Source organism: Arachis hypogaea, chromosome 1 (genome assembly GCF_003086295.3).
Source record: "Arachis hypogaea cultivar Tifrunner chromosome 1, arahy.Tifrunner.gnm2.J5K5, whole genome shotgun sequence".
NCBI lineage: Eukaryota > Viridiplantae > Streptophyta > Magnoliopsida > Fabales > Fabaceae > Arachis > Arachis hypogaea.
In genome coordinates, this window is record NC_092036.1 from 15,187,089 (window position 1) to 15,206,563 (window position 19,475).

The 19,475-nt window shown below is 40.2% G+C and overlaps 2 non-coding genes across 2 annotated transcripts; both read right to left on the reverse strand.

Moving 5' to 3' along the window:
• Nucleotides 1-5,824: 5,824 nt before the first annotated feature.
• On the reverse strand, nucleotides 5,825-5,932 carry LOC112716206 (small nucleolar RNA R71). The gene has a single exon (XR_003160217.1). It is a non-coding gene; the product is annotated as a small nucleolar RNA R71 (small nucleolar RNA).
• An 8,315-nt stretch (nucleotides 5,933-14,247) lies between these two features.
• Nucleotides 14,248-14,355, reverse strand: LOC112716213 (small nucleolar RNA R71). The gene has a single exon (XR_003160218.1). It is a non-coding gene; the product is annotated as a small nucleolar RNA R71 (small nucleolar RNA).
• Nucleotides 14,356-19,475: the final 5,120 nt, after the last annotated feature.

Genomic DNA, 19,475 nt, shown 5'->3' on the forward strand with positions numbered 1-19,475 from the left:
AGGATATAAGCTCTTGGAGGGTAGAGGTGAGTGTGGTTTGAAAATCTCTTTACTCTTGAAAAATAATACCAAGGGTATCATCAATGGGAGCTTGGTTAGAGGGAGAAGAGGGGTTTTGAGGGTAAAGATGTTAGAGTGGTGGTGGTTCAATGGGTACTTGTTCATAATAGTCACAAGTGTGTGCATAAGGGGAATATGGATTAGGATTGTGTGGAGGTAATTAGTGGAAATAAGATGTAGATTGAGAATATGGTGGTTGGAATGATGGTGTTTGAGGACTATATTGAGAGTATGGTGCATGGAATGATGGTGGTTGAGTGACATAATCATGATAAAAACCATCATATTATTGGAATGATATGCATTATAGGAGGGGTTGCACTTATAGTAGCTTGGTTGAGGAGGTTACTATGATGATTGCTCATATGGATGTGGCTCCCTTGTCAAGAATTCTTCCCTCCCATAATGTGAGCCATCATTAAAGTTTTTACTACCTACAACATAGTCATAATCATATGCAAAACCACAAGGATGAGAATTCATATGGAAAAGAGAAAGTCAAAATAAGAATGTCAAAAAGCAAAGAAAAAGCAAACTCCTAACTACTAGCAAAACCAAGAAATAACCAAAAAGAAGGATATTTACAATATGAACATATTCACAATAGCCGATAATATAACACTATTGCAATTTTCCAGCAATGGCACCAAAAACGTGATGGAGGATTAATGTCGGTCTAGAATTTACTAATAGAATTTCGTTGTAAGCATAGTCTAAACCAAAATTAATCCTCAATCAAAGTTTAGAAAGGTTGTCACAATACAAATAAAAATAATTGGGAGTACTAATCCCGAGTCGTTCTCGATAGGAATTGCAAGCGGGTGTTCAATTATTGGCTATGAGGGGAATCGGGGTTGAGATGGCAATTGAAAAGAAAAGTAAATAAAAAGAAAGTAAATGACAATTAACTATAAAGAGAAAAAGAGATCAAATGGGAAAAAGATCTTGGCAAGGGTTGATGGTTAAGGATCATTACCCTTGTTACCAACCACAATATGATAATTACAAGGATCAATCCCATTTAGTCATCCTCAAAATTGAAGAAAAGTCAAATGAGCTTCATTAATCCTAACCATATGTCTTAGCCAACTCACCAATTAACTTAGTGAGAGACTAGAGTCAATGGAATCAAATTATCAATCATTTGGACATTAGTAACTCAAGGTTACCTAAGTTACTCACCCAAGCCAAGAACACAAAAATCTACTCTATGGCTAAAAGAAACATTTCATTAAACACCTAGAATGCAATAAAGGCAAACATCATAAAATGTAAGAATTAATAAAAGCCATAACTAACACAAGCAAGAAATCAATAATAACAACTAAGGTAAACATCAAAAGACATGAAAGAAAATTCAAATTGACAAGAGAGTTCATAAACTAAATTGGCAAAATAAAAAAATTAACAAGAGAAGTTGGATAAACTAAGGTGCTAGAACAAATAAAAATAAAGACAAACTAAGAAGAAATTAAACTAAGAACCCTAAAACCTAGCAAGAGGAGAGAGCCTCTCTCTCTAGAATTCTATCTAAACTAATGGCATGTTGTGTATGGTATGATGTGTTCTCCCCCTATCTTCCTTCACTTCCAGCCTCTTATTTTCAATTTGGGCTTGAAACTGGGCTAAAAACCAGCTCAGAAATCACCTCCAGTATTTTCCCTTTAGTGAGGCACGTGACGCTTGTCACGCGTACACGTAGTCCAACTCTGCACAAGGTTATGCGTATGCGTCAGTCACACGTACGCATCGGTGGACGATGCTGCAGGTCACGCGCCCGCGTCAGCCACACGTACGCGTCGGTACCAGCTTCTCAAATCTTTAATTCTTTGTGTTCCTTCCACTTTTGCATGCTTCCTTTCCATTCTCTAAGCCATTCTTGCCCTATAACCCTGAAATCACTTGACAAACATATCACGGCATTGAATGGTAATAAGAGAGGATTAAAAATTAACAATTTTAAGACCTAAGAAGCATGTTTTCATTCTTAAGTACAAATTAGGAAGGATTCATGATGAGCGGATAATTTGTACGCTTTTTGGCATTGTTTTTAGTTTGTTTTTAGTATGATCTAGTTAGTTTTTAGTATATTTTTATTAGTTTTTAGTTAAAATTCACTTTTTTGGACTTTACTATGAGTTTGTGTATTTTTCTGTGATTTCAGGTATTTTCTGGCTGAAATTGAGGGACCTGAGCAAAAATCTGATTCAGAGACTGAAAAGGACTGCAGATGCTGTTGAATTCTGACCTCCCTGCACTCGAAGTGGATTTTCTGGAGCTACAGAAGCCCAATTGGCGCGCTCTCAACGGCGTTGGAAAGTAGACATCCTGGGCTTTCCAGCAATATATGATAGTCCATACTTTGCCCAAGATTTGATGGCCCAAACCGGCATTCAAAGTCACCCTCAGAAATCCCAGCGTTAAACGCTGGAACTGGCACCAAAATGGGAGTTAAACGCCCAAACTGGCATAAAAGCTGGCGTTTAACTCCAAGAGAAGTCTCTGCACGAAAATGCTTCATTGCTCAGCCCAAGCACACACCAAGTGGGCCCGAAAGTGGATTTTTATGTCATTTACTCATTTCTGTAAGCCTTAGGCTACTAGTTTTCTATAAGTAGGACCTTTTACTATTGTATTGAGACATCGAGGGGTAGCTATCTTCATTGTTATGCTATCTTAGATCATTGGGAGGCTGGCCTCATGGCCATGCCTAGACCTTGTTCTTATGTATTTTCAACGGTGGAGTTTCTACACACCATAGATTAAGGTGTGGAGCTCTGCTGTACCTCGAGTATTAATGCAATTACTATTGTTCTTCCATTCAATTCCGCTTGTTCTTGTTCTAAGATATCACTTGTTCTTCAACTTGATGAATGTGATGATCCGTGACACTCATCATCATTCTCACCTATGAACGTGTGACTGACAACCACCTCCGTTCTACCTTCGATTGGGTGAATATCTCTTGGATTCCTGATTGCACGATGCATGGTTGATCGCCTGACAACCGAGCCAACCATTCCGTGAGATCAGAGTCTTCGTGGTATAGGCTAGAACTGATGGCGGCATTCAAGAGAATCCGAAAGGTCTAACCTTGTCTGTGGTATTCTGAGTAGGATTCAATGATTGAATGACTGTGACGTGCTTCAAACTCCTAGCAGGCGGGGCGTTAGTGACAGACGCAAAAGAATCACTGGATTCTATTCCGGCCTGACCAAGAACCGACAGATGATTAGCCATGCTGTGACAGAGCATAGGAACATTTTCACTGAGAGGATGGGAGGTAGCCACTGACAACGGTGAAACCCTTGCATAAGCTTGCCATGGAAAGGAGTAAGAAGGATTGGATGAAGACAGTAGGAAAGCAGAGAGACGGAAGGGAAGGCATCTTCATGCGCTTATCTGAAGTTCCTACCAATGAATCACATAAGTACCTCTATCTTTATCTTTATGTTTTTATGCATTCATCACCATATCCATTTGAGTTTGCCTGACTAAGATTTACAAGATGACCATAGCTTGCTTCATACTAACAATCTCCGTGGGATCGACCCTTACTCGCGTAAGGTTTATTACTTGGACGACCCAGTGCACTTGCTGGTTAGTTGTGCGAAGTTGTGTTAATGCCATGGTATTGAACACCAAGTTTTTGGGGTTCATGACCGGGGATTATGAGAGTTGTGAAAAGTATTGTTCACAATTTCGCGCACCAAGTTTTTGGCGCCGTTGCCGGGGATTGTTGAGTTTGGACAACTGACGGTTCATCTTGTTGCTTAGATTAGGTATTTTTTCTTCAGAGTTCTTAGGAATGAATTCTAGTGTTTCAAGGTGATGTTCTTATCATCACCAAAGCTGATTGATCTTCATCAATTTAGCTCTTGAATGCAATGTTCTGCTGAAGCTTGGCTGACCATGTCTAATTCCTTTAGACTGAAGCTTTAGACTAACATTGCATGATTCCTGGGATTCTCATTAAGAATTTTGATATCTTTTTCCACTTAATTTTCGAAAAACACAAAAAAATCAAAAAAATCATAAAATCCAAAAATTTCTTGTTTGAGTCTATTGTCTCATCTTAAGTTTGGTGTCAATTGCATGCATCCATTCATGTGTTCTTAAGGATCTTCAAATAATTCTTGATGATTTCTTACTCTGATCTTTGAATTCTCTTGACTTGAGTGTTTTATGTGTCTCATATGCATTCTCATTAGTGTCAGTAGTATACAAACTGCTAAGTTTGGTGTCTTGCATGCATAGTTATTTGATTCTTATTGCATTTTGATTTTTTCTTATTATTAAAAATCCAAAAATATTTTTTATTTGTGTCTTCTCAAGTCAATACTACAGAGAAATTAAAGATTCAGAACATACAGCAGAGGAATTACACAGAAAAGCTGGGCGTTCAAAACGCCCAGTGAAGAAGGACAGACTGGCGTTTAAACGCCAGCCAGGGTACCTGGTTGGGCGTTTAACGCCCAAAAGGGTATAGTTTTGGGCGTTAAACGCCAGAATGTGCACCATTCTGGGCGTTTAACGCCAGGATGGCACAAGAGGGAAGATTCTGTTTTTCAATGCAATTTTTTTTTCAGGTTTTCAAAGTTTTTCAAAATCAAATCTTTTTCAAATCATATCTTTTCAATCATGTGTTTTCAAAATCAATTTCTTTCCATTTTCAAAGATACTTACTATCAATTAATGATTTGATTCAACACTTCAAGTATGTTGCCTTTTCTGTTGAGGAAGGTTTAATGTTTGAATCATATCTTTTCTTGTTAGTTATGTTTTTAATTTTCAAAATCAAATCTTTTTAAAATGTTTTTCAAATCATATCTTCTCAATCACATCTTTTTAAAACTAATCATATTTTCTTAACCACATCTTTTTCAAAATAGTTTTCAATCAAATCTTTTTGATTTCTAATTTCAAAATCTTTTTCAAAAATCACTTGATCTCTTTCCCACTCTTGGTTTTCGAAAATTAATTAGTGTTTTTCAAAATGTTTTCAAAATCTTTTACTTAATTTTCGAAAATTACTTCCCTCCTTCTCACATCCTTCTATTTATGGACTAACATTATCCCTTAATGCAAAATTCGAACTCCATCTTCTTTGATAAATTCGGATTTTCTACTTCTGTCTTCTACTCTTCTTTTCCTCTGACACTTCAAGGAATCTCTATACTGTGACATAGAGGATTCCACATTTTCTTGTTCTCTTCTCTTTCATATGAGCAGGAGCAAAGACAAAGGCATTCTTGTTGAGGCTGATCCTGAACCTGAAAGGACCTTGAAAAGAAAGCTAAGAGAAGCCAAAGCACAACTCTCTTTAGAGGACCTGACCGAATTCTTCAAAGAAGAAGAACACATGGCAGCCGAAAACAACAATGCCAACAATGCAAGGAAGGTGCTGGGTGACTTTACTGCACCTACTCCCGATTTCTATGGAAGAAGCATCTCTATCCCTGCCATTGGAGCAAACAACTTTGAGCTTAAGCCTCAATTAGTTTCTCTAATGCAACAGAATTGCAAGTTCCATGGACTTCCATTGGAAGATCCTCATCAGTTCTTAGCTGAGTTCTTGTAAATCTGTGACACTGTCAAGACTAATGGGGTTGACCCTGAGGTCTACAGACTTATGCTATTCCCTTTTGCTGTAAGAGACAAAGCTAGAACATGGTTGGACTCTCAACCTAAAGAAAGCCTGGACTCTTGGGAAAAGCTAGTCAATGCCTTCTTGGCAAAGTTCTTTCCACCTCAAAAATTGAGTAAGCTTAGAGTGGAAGTCCAAACCTTCAGACAGAAGGAAGGAGAATCCCTCTATGAAGCTTGGGAAAGATACAAACAATTAATCAGAAAGTGTCCTTCTGATATGCTTTCTGAATGGAGCATCATAGGTATTTTCTATGATGGTCTCTCTGAACTATCCAAGATGTCTTTGGATAGCTCTGCAGGAGGATCTCTTCATCTGAAGAAGACGCCTACTGAAGCTCAAGAACTGATTGAAATGGTTGCAAATAACCAATTCATGTACACTTCTGAAAGAAATCCTGTGAACAATGGGACTAGTCAGAAGAAAGGAATTCTTGAGATTGACACTCTGAATGCCATATTGGCTCAGAATAAAATATTGACTCAACAAGTCAATATGATTTCTCAAAGTCTGTCTGGAATGCAAAATGCACCAAGCAGTACTAAGGAGGCTTCATCTGAGGAAGAAGCCTATGATCCTGAGAACCCTTCAATGGAAGAGGTGAATTACATGGGAGAACCCTATGGAAACACCTATAATCCTTCATGGAGAAATCATCCAAATTTTTCATGGAAGGATCAACAGAGACCCCAACAAGGTTTCAACAATAATAATGGTGGAAGAAACAGGTTTAGCAATAGCAAGCCTTTTCCATCATCTTCTCAGCAACAGACAGAGAGTTCTAAGCAGAATAACTCTGACTTAGCAACCATGGTCTCTGATCTGATCAAAACCACTCAAAGTTTCATGACTGAAACAAGATCCTCCATTAGAAATTTGGAGGCACAAGTGGGTCAGCTGAGCAAGAAAATTACTGAACTCCCTCTTAGTACTCTCCTAAGCAATACAGAAGAAAATCCAAAAGGAGAGTGCAAGGCCATCAACATGGCCAAATTTTGGGAGGAAGGAGAGGCAGTGAACGCCACTGAGGAAGGCCTCACTGGGCGTCCACTGGCCTCCAATGAGTTCCCCAATGAGGAACCATGGGAATCTGAGGCTCAAACTGAGACCATAGAGATTCCATTGGACTTACTTCTGCCATTCATTAGCTCTGATGAGTATTCTTCCTCTGAAGAGGATGAGTATGTCACTGAAGAGCAAGTTGCTAAATACCTTGGAGCAATCATGAAGCTAAATGACAAGTTATTTGGAAATGAGACTTGGGAGGATAAATCCCCTTTGCTCACCAAAGAACTGGATGACTTGTCTAGGCAGAAACTGCCTCAAAAGAGACAGGATCCTGGGAAGTTTTCAATACCTTGTACCATAGGCACCATGACCTTCAAGAAGGCCTTGTGTGACTTAGGGTCAAGTGTAAACCTCATGCCTCTCTCTGTAATGGAGAAGTTAGGGATCTCTGAGGTACAAGCTGTAAAAATCTCACTAGAGATGGCAGACAACTCAAGAAAATAAGCCCATGGACTTGTAGAGGATGTTCTGGTTAAAGTTGAAGACCATTACATCCCTACTGATTTCATAGTCCTAGAGACTGGGAAGTGCATGGATGAATCCATCATCCTTGGCAGACCCTTCCTAGCCACAGCAAGGGCTGTGATTGATGTTGATAGAGGAGAGTTGATCATTCAAGTGAATGAAGAATCCTTGGTGTTTAAGGCCCAAGGATATCCCTCTGTCATCATGGAGAGGAAGCATGAAGAGCTTCTCTCAAAACAGAGCCAAACAGAGCCCCCACAGTCAAACTCTAAGTTTGGTGTTGGGAGGCCACAACCAAACTCTAAGTTTGGTGTTGAACCCCCACATTCAAACTCTAAGTTTGGTGTTGGGAGGTTCCAACATAGCTCTGAGCATTTCTGAGGCTCCATAAGAGTCCTCTGTCAAGCTAATGACATTAAAGAAGCGCTTGTTGGGAGGCAACCCAATGTTTTATAATTAACTATTTTCTTTTGTTATTTTATATTTTTTGTAGGTTGATGATCATAAGAAGTCACAAAATCAATGAAAAAAGCAAAAACAGAATGAAAAACAGGAAGAAAAACAGCACACCCTGGAGGACGCACCTACTGGCGTTTAAACGCCAGTAAGGCTAGCTGTTGGGCGTTTAACGCCCAGTCTGGCACCATTCTGGGCGTTTAACGCCAGAAAGGGGCACCAGACTGGCGTTAAACGCCAGAAAAGGGCAAGAAGCTGGCGTTAAACGCCAGAAATGGGCACCAGCCCGGTGTTTAACGCCAGAATTGGCACAAAACGAGATTTTGCTTGCCATTTGGTGCAGGGATGACTTTTCCTTGACACCTCAGGATCTGTGGACCCCACAGGATCCCAACCTACCCCACCAATCACCTCAACACCTCTTCCCCAAAAAAACCCTTCACCTATCAAATCCCATCTTTCTCTTCACCACTCACATCCATCCTTCATAAAACCTCACCTACGTCACCATTCAAATTCAAACCACTTTCCCACCCAAACCCACCCTCCAATGACCGAACCCTACCCTTCCCCCTCTCCTATATAAACCCTCCTTCACTCCTTCCTTTTCACACAACCTAAACACCATTTCTCCCCCCTTTGGCCAAACACAAAGCCATTTCCTTTCTCCTCATTTCTTCTTCTTCTCCTCTCTTCTTCCTTCTTTTGCTTGAGGACGAGCAAACATTTTAAGTTTGGTGTGGTAAAAGCATTGCTTTTTGTTTTTCCATAACCATTTATGGCATCCAAAGCCGGAGAAACCTCTGAAAGAGGAAAGGGAAGGCAAAAGCTTCCACCTCCGAGTCATGGGAGATGGAGAGATTCATCTCAAGGGTGCATCAAGACCACTTCTATGAAGTTGTGGCCTTGAAGAAGGTGATCCCCGAGGTCCCTTTTTCACTCAAAAAGGGTGAATATCCGGAGATCCAACATGAGATCCGAAGAAGAGGTTGGGAAGTTCTTACCAACCCCATTCAACAAGTCGTAATCTTGATGGTTCAAGAGTTCTATGCCAATGCATGGATCACTAAGAACCATGATCAAAGTGTGAACCCGGATCCAAAGAATTATCTTACTATGGTTCGGGGGAAATACTTGGATTTTAGTCCGGAAAGTGTAAGGTTGGCATTCAATTTGCCCATGATGCAAGGAGATGAACACCCTTACACTAGAAGGGTCAACTTTGATCAAAGGTTGGACCAAGTCCTCACAATCATATGTGAAGAGGGCGCCCAATGGAAGAGAGATTCAAGAGGGAAGCCGGTTCAATTGAGAAGGCATGACCTCAAACCCGTGGCTAGAGGATGGTTGGAGTTTATCCAACGCTCAATCATTTCCACTAGCAACCGGTCCGAAGTTACCATAGACCGGGCTATCATGATTCATAGCATCATGATTGGAGAAGGAATAGAAGTTCATGAGGTTATGGCTCAAGAGCTCTATAAGGTGGCGGACAAGTCCTCTACCTTGGCAAGGTTAGCCTTCCCTCATCTCATTTGTCACCTCTGTTATTCAGTTGGAGTTGACATAGAGGGAGACATCCCTATTGATGAGGACAAGCCCATCACTAAGAAGAGGATGGAGCACACAAGAGACCTCACTCATCATGAGATCCCTAAGATACCTCAAGGGATGCACTTTCCTCCACAAAATTATTGGGAGCAACTAAACACCTCCCTAGGAGAATTGAGTTCCAACATGGGACAACTAAGGGTGGAGCACCAAGAACACTCCATCATCCTCCATGAAATTAGAGAAGATCAAAGAATCATGAGAGAGGAGCAAAAAAGACAAGGAAGAGACATTGAGGAGCTCAAGCACTCCATAGGGTCTTCAAGAGGAAGAAAGAGCCGCCATCACTAAGGTGGACCCATTCCTTGATTTCCTTGTTCTTTATTCTTCTGTTTTTCGAATTTCATGCTTATGTTTATCTATGTTTGTGTCTTGTGATCATTAGTGTCTTAGTGTCTATGCCTTAAAGTTATGAATGTCCTATGAATCCATCACCTCTCTTAAATAAAAACGTGCTTAATTGAAAAAGAAAAAGAATTGCATGAATTTTGAATTTTATAACAGTTTAATTATTTTGATGTGGTGGCATTACTTTTGTCTTCTGAATGTATGCTTAAACAGTGCATATGTATCTTGAATTTGTGGTTCATGAATGTTGGCTCTTGAAAGAATGATGAAAAAGGAGACATGTTACTGAGGATCTGAAAAATCATAAAAATGATTCTTGAAGCAAGAAAAAGCAATGAAAAAAAATCGAAAAAAAAATAGAGAAAAGGGGAGAAAAAGAAAGAAAAAGAAATAAAGTTGTGATCCAAGGCAAAAAGAGTGTGCTTAAGAACCCTGGACACCTCTAATTGGGGACTCTAGCAAAGCTGAGTCACAATCTGAAAAGGTTCACCCAATTATGTGTTTGTGGCATGTATGTCTCCGGTGGTAATACTGGAAGACAGAGTGCTTTGGGTCACAGCCAAGACTCAATAAGTAGCTTTGTTCAAGAATCATCATACTCTACTAGGAGAATCAATAACACTATCTGGATTCTAAGTTCCTAAAGAAGCCAATCATTCTGAATTTCAAAGGATAGAGTGATATGCCAAAACTATTCAGAGGCAAAAAGCTAAAAGCCCCGCTCATCTAATTAATACTGATCTTCATAGATGTTTTTGGAATTCATTGCATATTCTCTTCTTTTTATCTTATTTGATTTTCAGTTGCTTGAGGACAAGCAACAATTTAAGTTTGGTGTTGTGATGAGCGGATAATTTGTACGCTTTTTGGCATTGTTTTTAGTATGTTTTTAGTATGATCTAGTTAGTTTTTAGTATATTTTTATTAGTTTTTAGTTAAAATTCACTTTTCTGGACTTTACTATGAGTTTGTGTGTTTTTCTGTGATTTCAGGTATTTTCTGGCTGAAATTGAGGGACCTGAGCAAAAATCTGATTCAGAGACTGAAAAGGACTGCAGATGCTGTTGGATTCTGACCTCCCTGCACTCGAAGCGGATTTTCTGGAGCTACAGAAGCCCAATTGGCGCGCTCTCAACGGCGTTGGAAAGTAGACATCCTGGGCTTTCCAGCAATATATGATAATCCATACTTTGCCCAAGATTTGATGGCCCAAACCGGCGTTCAAAGTCACCCTCAGAAATCCCAGCGTTAAACGCTGGAACTGGCACCAAAATGGGAGTTAAACGCCCAAACTGGCATAAAAGCTGGCGTTTAACTCCAAGAGAAGTCTCTGCACGAAAATGCTTCATTGCTCAGCCCAAGCACACACCAAGTGGGCCCGGAAGTGGATTTTTATGTCATTTACTCATTTCTGTAAGCCTTAGGCTACTAGTTTTCTATAAGTAGGACCTTTTACTATTGTATTGAGACATCGAGGGGTAGCTATCTTCATTGTTATGCTATCTTAGATCATTGGGAGGCTGGCCTCATGGCCATGCCTAGACCTTGTTCTTATGTATTTTCAACGGTGGAGTTTCTACACACCATAGATTAAGGTGTGGAGCTCTGCTGTACCTCGAGTATTAATGCAATTACTATTGTTCTTCCATTCAATTCCGCTTGTTCTTGTTCTAAGATATCACTTGTTCTTCAACTTGATGAATGTGATGATCCGTGACACTCATCATCATTCTCACCTATGAACGTGTGACTGACAACCACCTCCGTTCTACCTTCGATTGGGTGAATATCTCTTGGATTCCTGATTGCACGATGCATGGTTGATCGCCTGACAACCGAGCCAACCATTCCGTGAGATCAGAGTCTTCGTGGTATAGGCTAGAACTGATGGCGGCATTCAAGAGAATCCGGAAGGTCTAACCTTGTCTGTGGTATTCTGAGTAGGATTCAATGATTGAATGACTGTGACGTGCTTCAAACTCCTAGCAGGCGGGGCGTTAGTGACAGACGCAAAAGAATCACTGGATTCTATTCCGGCCTGACCAAGAACCGACAGATGATTAGCCATGCTGTGACAGAGCATAGGAACATTTTCACTGAGAGGATGGGAGGTAGCCACTGACAACGGTGAAACCCTTGCATAAGCTTGCCATGGAAAGGAGTAAGAAGGATTGGATGAAGACAGTAGGAAAGCAGAGAGACGGAAGGGAAGGCATCTTCATGCGCTTATCTGAAGTTCCTACCAATGAATCACATAAGTACCTCTATCTTTATCTTTATGTTTTTATGCGTTCATCACCATATCCATTTGAGTTTGCCTGACTAAGATTTACAAGATGACCATAGCTTGCTTCATACTAACAATCTCCGTGGGATCGACCCTTACTCGCGTAAGGTTTATTACTTGGACGACCCAGTGCACTTGCTGGTTAGTTGTGCGAAGTTGTGTTAATGCCATGGTATTGAACACCAAGTTTTTGGGGTTCATGACCGGGGATTATGAGAGTTGTGAAAAGTATTGTTCACAATTTTGCGCACCAAGTTTTTGGCGCCGTTGCCGGGGATTGTTGAGTTTGGACAACTGACGGTTCATCTTGTTGCTTAGATTAGGTATTTTTTCTTCAGAGTTCTTAGGAATGAATTCTAGTGTTTCAAGGTGATGTTCTTATCATCACCAAAGCTGATTGATCTTCATCAATTTAGCTCTTGAATGCAATGTTCTGCTGAAGCTTGGCTGACCATGTCTAATTCCTTTAGACTGAAGCTTTAGACTAACATTGCATGATTCCTGGGATTCTCATTAAGAATTTTGATATCTTTTTCCACTTAATTTTCGAAAAACACAAAAAAATCAAAAAAATCATAAAATCCAAAAATTTCTTGTTTGAGTCTATTGTCTCATCTTAAGTTTGGTGTCAATTGCATGCATCCATTCATGTGTTCTTAAGGATCTTCAAATAATTCTTGATGATTTCTTACTCTGATCTTTGAATTCTCTTGACTTGAGTGTTTTATGTGTCTCATATGCATTCTCATTAGTGTCAGTAGTATACAAACTGCTAAGTTTGGTGTCTTGCATGCATAGTTATTTGATTCTTGTTGCATTTTGATTTTTTCTTATTATTAAAAATCCAAAAATATTTTTTATTTGTGTCTTCTCAAGTCAATACTACAGAGAAATTAAAGATTCAGAACATACAGCAGAGGAATTACACAGAAAAGCTGGGCGTTCAAAACGCCCAGTGAAGAAGGACAGACTGGCGTTTAAACGCCAGCCAGGGTACCTGGTTGGGCGTTTAACGCCCAAAAGGGTATAGTTTTGGGCGTTAAATGCCAGAATGTGCACCATTCTGGGCGTTTAACGCCAGGATGGCACAAGAGGGAAGATTCTGTTTTTCAATGCAATTTTTTTTTCAGGTTTTCAAAGTTTTTCAAAATCAAATCTTTTTCAAATCATATCTTTTCAATCATGTGTTTTCAAAATCAATTTCTTTCCATTTTCAAAGATACTTACTATCAATTAATGATTTGATTCAACACTTCAAGTATGTTGCCTTTTCTGTTGAGGAAGGTTTAATGTTTGAATCATATCTTTTCTTGTTAGTTAAGTTTTTAATTTTCAAAATCAAATCTTTTTAAAATGTTTTTCAAATCATATCTTCTCAATCACATCTTTTTAAAACTAATCATATTTTCTTAACCACATCTTTTTCAAAATAGTTTTCAATCAAATCTTTTTGATTTCTAATATCAAAATCTTTTTCAAAAATCACTTGATCTCTTTCCCACTCTTGGTTTTCGAAAATTAATTAGTGTTTTTCAAAATGTTTTCAAAATCTTTTACTTAATTTTCGAAAATTACTTCCCTTCTTCTCACATCCTTCTATTTATGGACTAACATTATCCCTTAATGCAAAATTCAAACTCCATCTTCTTTGATAAATTCGGATTTTCTACTTCTGTCTTCTACTCTTCTTTTCCTCTGACACTTCAAGGAATCTCTATACTGTGACATAGAGGATTCTACATTTTCTTGTTCTCTTCTCTTTCATATGAGCAGGAGCAAAGACAAAGGCATTCTTGTTGAGGCTGATCCTGAACCTGAAAGGACCTTGAAGAGAAAGCTAAGAGAAGCCAAAGCACAACTCTCTTTAGAGGACCTGACCGAATTCTTCAAAGAAGAAGAACACATGGCAGCCGAAAACAACAATGCCAACAATGCAAGGAAGGTGCTGGGTGACTTTACTGCACCTACTCCCGATTTCTATGGGAGAAGCATCTCTATCCCTGCCATTGGAGCAAACAACTTTGAGCTTAAGCCTCAATTAGTTTCTCTAATGCAACAGAATTGCAAGTTCCATGGACTTCCATTGGAAGATCCTCATCAGTTCTTAGCTGAGTTCTTGCAAATCTGTGACACTGTCAAGACTAATGGGGTTGACCCTGAGGTCTACAGACTTATGCTATTCCCTTTTGCTGTAAGAGACAAAGCTAGAACATGGTTGGACTCTCAACCTAAAGAAAGCCTGGACTCTTGGGAAAAGCTAGTCAATGCCTTCTTGGCAAAGTTCTTTCCACCTCAAAAATTGAGTAAGCTTAGAGTGGAAGTCCAAACCTTCAGACAGAAGGAAGGAGAATCCCTCTATGAAGCTTGGGAAAGATACAAACAATTAATCAGAAAGTGTCCTTCTGATATGCTTTCTGAATGGAGCATCATAGGTATTTTCTATGATGGTCTCTCTGAACTATCCAAGATGTCTTTGGATAGCTCTGCAGGAGGATCTCTTCATCTGAAGAAGACGCCTACTGAAGCTCAAGAACTGATTGAAATGGTTGCAAATAACCAATTCATGTACACTTCTGAAAGAAATCCTGTGAACAATGGGACTAGTCAGAAGAAAGGAATTCTTGAGATTGACACTCTGAATGCCATATTGGCTCAGAATAAAATATTGACTCAACAAGTCAATATGATTTCTCAAAGTCTGTCTGGAATGCAAAATGCACCAAGCAGTACTAAGGAGGCTTCATCTGAGGAAGAAGCCTATGATCCTGAGAACCCTTCAATGGAAGAGGTGAATTACATGGGAGAACCCTATGGAAACACCTATAATCCTTCATGGAGAAATCATCCAAATTTTTCATGGAAGGATCAACAGAGACCCCAACAAGGTTTCAACAATAATAATGGTGGAAGAAACAGGTTTAGCAATAGCAAGCCTTTTCCATCATCTTCTCAGCAACAGACAGAGAGTTCTAAGCAGAATAACTCTGACTTAGCAACCATGGTCTCTGATCTGATCAAAACCACTCAAAGTTTCATGACTGAAACAAGATCCTCCATTAGAAATTTGGAGGCACAAGTGGGTCAGCTGAGCAAGAAAATTACTGAACTCCCTCTTAGTACTCTCCTAAGCAATACAGAAGAAAATCCAAAAGGAGAGTGCAAGGCCATCAACATGGCCAAATTTTGGGAGGAAGGAGAGGCAGTGAACGCCACTGAGGAAGGCCTCACTGGGCGTCCACTGGCCTCCAATGAGTTCCCCAATGAGGAACCATGGGAATCTGAGGCTCAAACTGAGACCATAGAGATTCCATTGGACTTACTTCTGCCATTCATTAGCTCTGATGAGTATTCTTCCTCTGAAGAGGATGAGTATGTCACTGAAGAGCAAGTTGCTAAATACCTTGGAGCAATCATGAAGCTAAATGACAAGTTATTTGGAAATGAGACTTGGGAGGATAAATCCCCTTTGCTCACCAAAGAACTGGATGACTTGTCTAGGCAGAAACTGCCTCAAAAGAGACAGGATCCTGGGAAGTTTTCAATACCTTGTACCATAGGCACCATGACCTTCAAGAAGGCCTTGTGTGACTTAGGGTCAAGTGTAAACCTCATGCCTCTCTCTGTAATGGAGAAGTTAGGGATCTCTGAGGTACAAGCTGTAAAAATCTCACTAGAAATGGCAGACAACTCAAGAAAACAAGCCCATGGACTTGTAGAGGATGTTCTGGTTAAAGTTGAAGACCATTACATCCCTACTGATTTCATAGTCCTAGAGACTGGGAAGTGCATGGATGAATCCATCATCCTTGGCAGACCCTTCCTAGCCACAGCAAGGGCTGTGATTGATGTTGATAGAGGAGAGTTGATCATTCAAGTGAATGAAGAATCCTTGGTGTTTAAGGCCCAAGGATATCCCTCTGTCATCATGGAGAGGAAGCATGAAGAGCTTCTCTCAAAACAGAGCCAAACAGAGCCCCCACAGTCAAACTCTAAGTTTGGTGTTGGGAGGCCACAACCAAACTCTAAGTTTGGTGTTGAACCCCCACATTCAAACTCTAAGTTTGGTGTTGGGAGGTTCCAACATAGCTCTGAGCATTTCTGAGGCTCCATAAGAGTCCTCTGTCAAGCTAATGACATTAAAGAAGCGCTTGTTGGGAGGCAACCCAATGTTTTATAATTAACTATTTTCTTTTGTTATTTTATATTTTTTGTAGGTTGATGATCATAAGAAGTCACAAAATCAATGAAAAAAGCAAAAACAGAATGAAAAACAGGAAGAAAAACAGCACACCCTGGAGGACGCACCTACTGGCGTTTAAACGCCAGTGAGGCTAGCTGTTGGGCGTTTAACGCCCAGTCTGGCACCATTCTGGGCGTTTAACGCCAGAAAGGGGCACCAGACTGGCGTTAAACGCCAGAAAAGGGCAAGAAGCTGGCGTTAAACGCCAGAAATGGGCACCAGCCCGGTGTTTAACGCCAGAATTGGCACAAAACGAGATTTTGCTTGCCATTTGGTGCAGGGATGACTTTTCCTTGACACCTCAGGATCTGTGGACCCCACAGGATCCCCACCTACCCCACCAATCACCTCAACACCTCTTCCCCAAAAAAACCCTTCACCTATCAAATCCCATCTTTCTCTTCACCACTCACATCCATCCTTCATAAAACCTCACCTACGTCACCATTCAAATTCAAACCACTTTCCCACCCAAACCCACCCTCCAATGACCGAACCCTACCCTTCCCCCTCTCCTATATAAACCCTCCTTCACTCCTTCCTTTTCACACAACCTAAACACCATTTCTCCCCCCTTTGGCCAAACACAAAGCCATTTCCTTTCTCCTCATTTCTTCTTCTTCTCCTCTCTTCTTCCTTCTTTTGCTCGAGGACGAGCAAACATTTTAAGTTTGGTGTGGTAAAAGCATTGCTTTTTGTTTTTCCATAACCATTTATGGCATCCAAGGCCGGAGAAACCTCTAGAAAGAGGAAAGGGAAGGCAAAAGCTTCCACCTCCGAGTCATGGGAGATGGAGAGATTCATCTCAAGGGTGCATCAAGACCACTTCTATGAAGTTGTGGCCTTGAAGAAGGTGATCCCCGAGGTCCCTTTTTCACTCAAAAAGGGTGAATATCCGGAGATCCAACATGAGATCCGAAGAAGAGGTTGGGAAGTTCTTACCAACCCCATTCAACAAGTCGTAATCTTGATGGTTCAAGAGTTCTATGCCAATGCATGGATCACTGAGAACCATGATCAAAGTGTGAACCCGGATCCAAAGAATTATCTTACTATGGTTCGGGGGAAATACTTGGATTTTAGTCCGGAAAGTGTAAGGTTGGCATTCAATTTGCCCATGATGCAAGGAGATGAACACCCTTACACTAGAAGGGTCAACTTTGATCAAAGGTTGGACCAAGTCCTCACAATCATATGTGAAGAGGGCGCCCAATGGAAGAGAGATTCAAGAGGGAAGCCGGTTCAATTGAGAAGGCATGACCTCAAACCCGTGGCTAGAGGATGGTTGGAGTTTATCCAACGCTCAATCATTTCCACTAGCAACCGGTCCGAAGTTACCATAGACCGGGCTATCATGATTCATAGCATCATGATTGGAGAAGGAATAGAAGTTCATGAGGTTATGGCTCAAGAGCTCTATAAGGTGGCGGACAAGTCCTCTACCTTGGCAAGGTTAGCCTTCCCTCATCTCATTTGTCACCTCTGTTATTCAGTTGGAGTTGACATAGAGGGAGACATCCCTATTGATGAGGACAAGCCCATCACTAAGAAGAGGATGGAGCACACAAGAGACCTCACTCATCATGAGATCCCTAAGATACCTCAAGGGATGCACTTTCCTCCACAAAATTATTGGGAGCAACTAAACACCTCCCTAGGAGAATTGAGTTCCAACATGGGACAACTAAGGGTGGAGCACCAAGAACACTCCATCATCCTCCATGAAATTAGAGAAGATCAAAGAATCATGAGAGAGGAGCAAAAAAGACAAGGAAGAGACATTGAGGAGCTCAAGCACTCCATAGGGTCTTCAAGAGGAAGAAAGAGCCGCCATCACTAAGGTGGACCCATTCCTTGATTTCCTTGTTCTTTATTCTTCTGTTTTTCGAATTTCATGCTTATGTTTATCTATGTTTGTGTCTTGTGATCATTAGTGTCTTAGTGTCTATGCCTTAAAGTTATGAATGTCCTATGAATCCATCACCTCTCTTAAATAAAAACGTGCTTAATTGAAAAAGAAAAAGAATTGCATGAATTTTGAATTTTATAACAGTTTAATTATTTTGATGTGGTGGCATTACTTTTGTCTTCTGAATGTATGCTTAAACAGTGCATATGTATCTTGAATTTGTGGTTCATGAATGTTGGCTCTTGAAAGAATGATGAAAAAGGAGACATGTTACTGAGGATCTGAAAAATCATAAAAATGATTCTTGAAGCAAGAAAAAGCAATGAAAAAAAATCGAAAAAAAAATAGAGAAAAGGGGAGAAAAAGAAAGAAAAAGAAATAAAGTTGTGATCCAAGGCAAAAAGAGTGTGCTTAAGAACCCTGGACACCTCTAATTGGGGACTCTAGCAAAGCTGAGTCACAATCTGAAAAGGTTCACCCAATTATGTGTCTGTGGCATGTATGTCTCCGGTGGTAATACTGGAAGACAGAGTGCTTTGGGTCACAGCCAAGACTCAATAAGTAGCTTTGTTCAAGAATCATCATACTCTACTAGGAGAATCAATAACACTATCTGGATTCTAAGTTCCTAAAGAAGCCAATCATTCTGAATTTCAAAGGATAGAGTGATATGCCAAAACTATTCAGAGGCAAAAAGCTAAAAGCCCCGCTCATCTAATTAATACTGATCTTCATAGATGTTTTTGGAATTCATTGCATATTCTCTTCTTTTTATCTTATTTGATTTTCAGTTGCTTGAGGACAAGCAACAATTTAAGTTTGGTGTTGTGATGAGCGGATAATTTGTACGCTTTTTGGCATTGTTTTTAGTATGTTTTTAGTATGATCTAGTTAGTTTTTAGTATATTTTTATTAGTTTTTAGTTAAAATTCACTTTTCTGGACTTTACTATGAGTTTGTGTGTTTTTCTGTGATTTCAGGTATTTTCTGGCTGAAATTGAGGGACCTGAGCAAAAATCTGATTCAGAGACTGAAAAGGACTGCAGATGCTGTTGGATTCTGACCTCCCTGCACTCGAAGCGGATTTTCTGGAGCTACAGAAGCCCAATTGGTGCGCTCTCAACGGCGTTGGAAAGTAGACATCCTGGGCTTTCCAGCAATATATGATAGTCCATACTTTGCCCAAGATTTGATGGCCCAAACCGGCGTTCAAAGTCACCCTCAGAAATCCCAGCGTTAAACGCTGGAACTGGCACCAAAATGGGAGTTAAACGCCCAAACTGGCATAAAAGCTGGCATTTAACTCCAAGAGAAGTCTCTGCACGAAAATGCTTCATTGCTCAGCCCAAGCACACACCAAGTGGGCCCGGAAGTGGATTTTTAT